Source organism: Colobus angolensis, unplaced genomic scaffold (assembly GCF_000951035.1).
Source record: "Colobus angolensis palliatus isolate OR3802 unplaced genomic scaffold, Cang.pa_1.0 Scaffold368, whole genome shotgun sequence".
NCBI lineage: Eukaryota > Metazoa > Chordata > Mammalia > Primates > Cercopithecidae > Colobus > Colobus angolensis.
Window position 1 is genome coordinate 1,133,018 of NW_012117021.1, and position 5,435 is coordinate 1,138,452.

Below are 5,435 nucleotides of genomic sequence, written 5' to 3' on the forward strand. Positions count from 1 at the left end.
ACAAAAATTAACTGGGTGTGGTGGCAGGCACCTGTGATCCCAGCTACTCAGAAGGCTGAGGCAGGAGAATATCTCGTACCCAGGAGGCAGGTTACAGTGAGCTGAGATTATGCCACTGCACTCTAGCCTGGGTAACAGAGTGAGACTCCATCTCCAAAAAATAAAAAAGAATAATGAAATTAGGCCAATTAATAATTGAGCTGGGCTCAGTGGCTCATGCCTGTAATACCAGGACTTTGGGAAGATAAAGAGGTAGGATCACTTGAGGCTAGGAGTTAAAGACCAGCATCTGCAACATAGTGATACCCCATCTCTATAAAAATAAACAAAATTAGCTGGGTGTGGTAGCATGCACCTGTGGTCCCAGATACTTTCAGAGGCTGAGGTAGGAGGATCTGTTGAGCTCAGGAGGTCGAGGTTGCAGTGAGTCATGATTGTGCCACTGTATTCCAGCCTAGGCAACAGGGCAAGACTCTGTCTCAAAAATAATAATCATAATAACAAAGAAAAAAACCAAAATCGTCTTCGAGTGTGCAAGTGGAACTTCAAAATCGTTAAGGTGAGTGAAAAAGGCATGTTGAAAGTTGAGATAGGCCAAAAGCTAGGTTTTTTGCATGTTAGCCATGTTGTGAATGCAAAGGAAAAGTTATTGGAGGAAATTAAAAGTGCTACTCCAGTGAACACACAAATGGCAAGAAAATGAAACAGCTTTATTGCTATAAGTAGAGAGTTTTAGGGGTCAGAATAGAAGGTCACACCAGCCACAACATTCCCTGAAGGCAAAGCCTAATTCTGAACAAGGCCCTAACTCTCTTCAATTCTATAAACGCTAAGAAAGATGAAGAAGGTGTAGAAAAAGTTTGAGTCTACCAGTGGTGGATTCCTGAGGTTTAAGGAAAGCAACCGTCTCCATAAGGTAAAAGTACAAGGTAGAGGCTGAGGTGGGCGGATTGCTTGAGCCCAGGCATTTAAGGCTGCTGTGAGCTGTAATTATGCCACTGCACTCAAGCCTGGTTAACAGGGCAAGACCCTGCCTCTTGTGGGGAGTAAAAACAGGCACATTGAAACAGCAAGTGCTTATGTAGAAGCTAAGATAATTGATGAAAATGGCTATGCTAAATAAATTTTCAATGGAGACAAAACAGCCTTCTTCCATTGGCTGAAGATGCCATCTTAAGACTTTCACAGCTAGAGAAGAGCAGTCAGTGCCTGGCTTCAAAGGACAAGTTGACTCTCTTCTTAGTGCTAATGCAGCTTGTGACTTTAAGCTGAAGCCGGTACTCATTTACGATTCCAAAAATCTTAAGCCCCCTAAAAATTATGCTAACCCAGCCATGTGTGTGTCCTAGAAATTGAACAACAAAGTCAGAATGACAACACAACTGTTTACAGCAATGCTTTACTGAATTTTTTTACTCCTTTATCATGTAACTGACATTTTTACTAAATATTTTAAGCCCACTGTTGAGATCTACTGCTCAAAAAAAAAAGATTCTTTTCAAAATATTACTTCTCACTGACACCACACCTAGTCACCCAGAGCTCTGATGGAGATGTATAAGGAATTAATGTTTCATGGCTGCAACATCTATTCTGCAGCCATTGGATCAAAGAATAATTTCACTTTACTCTTTATTTATTTTTTTTTTTCCCCCGGCAGGGTCTCACTCTGTCATGCAGGCTGGAATGCAGTGGCATGATCATGGCTCAATCCAGCCTTGGACCTCCTGGCCTCATGTTATCTCCCACCCATCCTCCCAAGTAGCTGGAATTAAAGGCATGAGCCACCATGCCCAGTTGATTTCTGTATTTTTAATAGAGGCAGAGTTTCACCATGTTGGCCAGGCTGGTCTCAAACTCCTGACCTCAAGTGATCGACCCACTTTAGCCTCCCAAAGTGCTGGGGTTACAGGTGTGAGCCACTGTGCCCAGCCTCAACTTTCAAGCCTTACTTTTTATGAAATACATTTCCTTTTTAAATTTCCTTTTTTTTTTTTGCTTTTTAGAGACAGGGTCTTACTTTGTTGCCCAGACTGGTGTTAAACTCCTGGGATCAAGTGATCCTCCTGCCTAAGCCCCACAAAGTGTTAGGAGTACATGTGTGAGCCACCACACCCAGCCGAGAAATGCATATCCTGAGGCTCTTGCGGCCATAGTATATATTATTTCCTCTGATGGGTTTGGGGAAAGGAAGTTGAAAACCGTTTGGAAAGGATTGACCACTCTAGATGCCATTAGAAACATTCATGGTTCATGACAGAAGGTAAAAACATCAACATTAACAGTAGTTTGTGCTGGGTGCAGGGGATCACACCTATAATCCCAGCACTTTGGGAGGCCAAGGTGGGTGGATCACCTGAGGTCAGGAATTTGAGACTAGCCTGACAAACACAGTGAAACCCTGTCTCTACTGAAAAATACAAAAATTAGCTGGGCGTGCTGGCAGACACCTGTAATCTTAGCTACTCAGGAGACTGAGGCAGGAGAATTACTTGAACCTTGGAGGCAGAGGTTGCAGTAAGTTGAGATCGTGCCATTGTACTCCAGCCTGGGTGACAAGAGTGAAACTCTGTCTCAAAAAAAAACCAAAACAGTAGTTTGGATGAAATTGATTTCAAGTATTGGCCAGATGCAGTGGCTCACACCTGTAATCTCAGCACTTTAGGAGGCTGAGGCCAGTGGATCACTTGAGGGCAGGAGTTCGAGACTAGCCTGGCCAACATGGTGAAACCCTAACTCTACTAAAAATGTTCATGGATGACTTTGGAAGGTTCAGTAATTCAGTAGAGGGAATAACTGCAGGTGTGATAGAAAGAGCAAGAAAACTAAAATTAGAAATGCAGCCTGAAGATAGGATGGAACTGCTGCAATATCAGGATAAACTAAATAGATAATTGCTTTCTTCTTATGGATGAACAAAGAAAGTGTTTTCCTTTTCTTTTCTTTTCTTTTTTTGAGATGCAATCTAATTCTGTGAAGATGCTGTTAACATTGTTGAAATAACAAAGGATTTAGACTATTATGTAAACTTAATTAAGCAGTGGCAAGATTGGAGGGGATTGACTCTATATATTTATTTATTTATGAGATGGAGTCTCGTTCTGTTAGCCAGGTTGTAGTACAGTGGGCGATCTCGGCCCACTGCAACCTCTGCCTCCCAGGTTCATGCAATTCTCCAGCTTCAGCCTCCTGAGTAGCTGGGACTACAGGCACGCTCCACCACACCCCACTAACTTTTGTATTTTTAGAGATGGAGTTTCAACATGTTGGCCGGGCTGGTCTGAAACTCCTGAGCTTAAGTGATCCACCTGCCTCGGGCTCCCAAAGTGCTGGGATTACAGGCATGACCCACCGTGCCTGGCAATTGACTCTAATTTTAAAAGAGGTTATTCTATGGGTCAAATGCTATCAAACAGCGTCACAGAGGGTCTCACTTTTCACCCAGGCTGATGCAGAGGTGCAATCACGTCTCAGTGCAGCCTCAACCTCTGGGACCGAAGTGATCCTCCCATGTCTCCCTCCCAAGCAACTGGGACCACAGGCATGTGCTACTTAGTCTGGCTCATTTTTAAAATTATTTTTGTAGAGACCGGGTCTCATTATGTTGCCCAGCTGAGGCAAGACCTTTTACTAGCAAAAAGATTGCTGCTTGCCGAAGGCTCAGGTGATTGTTAGTGTGTTTAGCAATAAAGTATCTTTTAATATATGTACTTTTTAAAGGCACAATGCTATTGCACACTTAATAGACTACAGTATAGTATGAACATAAATTTTTTTTGAGACAGGGTCTCGCTTTGGCACCCAGGCCGGAGTGCAGTAGCATGAACATGGAGCACTGAAGCTTCACTGTCCCAGGCTCAAGTGATTCTCCCATCTCAGCCCTCTGAGCAACTGGGACTGCAGGCATGTGCTACCACATCTGGCTAACTTTGTATTTTTTTTGTAGATATGGAGTTTTGCTATGTTGCCCTGGCTGGTTTCAAACTCCTGAGCTCGAGCAATCCACTTGCCTCAGTCTCCCAAAGTGCTGGGATTACAGGCATGAGCCTCTGTGTCTGACTGTAAATATAACTTACCTACTGGAAAACCAAAAAATTCATTTCACTAGCTTTATTGTAATGCTTGCTTTATTGGGGTGGTCTGGAATGAGAGCCTTCAGTAACTCCCAAGTTGTGCCTGTATACAAGTCAGTGGTTTTTAATATATTCAGAGTTGTACAACCATCACCACAATAAACTTTAGAACATTTTTATCACCCTCAAACCAAGAACCCAAAAGAGATTCATTAGCAGTCACTCCCCATCTTCCCTGAACCTCTTCATTCCTAGGCAACCATTATTCTGCTGTTTGTTTCTGTAAATATTCTGCACATTTCATATGAATGGAATCACACAATAAGTGATTTTCTTGTGACTGACTTCTTTTAGCCTGTTATCAAGGTTCATATAAAGTTTTCTCTTGATATTTTTGTTGTTGTTGTTTAAAAGACAGGGTCTTGATCTGTCACCCAGGCTGGAGTGCAGTAGTATAGTCATAGCTCACTACACCCTCGAACGCCTGGCCCTCCTGAGTAGCTGTGATAACACCTACTCAGCTGTTATCCTGCTTTGGCCTCCTGAGCAGCTGGGATAACAGTCATGTGCCACTGTGCCCAACTTGAAAGTATCTGTGTTAATGACTTTTTTTTGCCACTGTTGTATTTATTTTACAGATAGGGATGAGGAAGAAATGACCAAACGAGATGACAGAAGAGATATCAACAGACACTGCAAGGAGAGGCCCTCTAAAGATAAGGTGTTTATTGAATACTGTGTTCTTTATAATATGGTGATATCTTACATCATCTCAACATAACACAGTTGTGAAGATTATTTGTCCTTATACATCTAAATTACCACTAAGTAAAATTCCGTCAGTTGTTTTTTTGTGGCTATGTCAGATAACTAGTGTGTCTGATTCCTTTCTCTCATATTCATACACCAAATTAACTCATTTTAGCTAGGATGAGGCAAATATCTTATTAGATTATTGCTATTTTATGCACAGTCCCCGTTTCTCACTTTTCAGGCGTAAAAAATTTGAATACTATGTCTTCTACTTCTCCATTTTCTTAGGAAAAAGAAAAGACTCAAATAATCACAATTAACAGAGATCTGTTAATGGCTTTTGTTTATTTTGATCAAAGTCATTGTAGTTACCTTTTGAAAAGGATTTGGAAGAAATATTTTATACTCCTGGACTACAACTTTCTTGGGCTCAGGTAATCTAATATGTGAATATTTAAAAGGAAAACATTTTTCAGTAACTTTTCAAAAAGTTACCTTTTCCAATGAAAAGTTAATAGGGTCAGGTGCGGTGGCTCACACCTGTAATCCCAGCACTTTGGGAGGCCGAGGCAGGTGGATCACGAGGTCAGGAGATCGAGACCCTCCTGG

The 5,435-nt window shown here is 41.8% G+C and overlaps 1 long non-coding RNA gene across 1 annotated transcript in view; it reads left to right on the plus strand.

Annotated features, from left to right (window-relative positions):
• The window catches only part of LOC105520005, a 16,288-nt gene that overhangs the window by 9,069 nt on the left and 1,784 nt on the right, over positions 1 to 5,435 (plus strand). Inside the window, exons 2-3 of the long non-coding RNA XR_001003060.1 lie at positions 4,712 to 4,794; positions 5,115 to 5,260. This is a non-coding gene — a long non-coding RNA (uncharacterized LOC105520005). The remainder of the gene's footprint in view (positions 1 to 4,711; positions 4,795 to 5,114; positions 5,261 to 5,435) is intronic.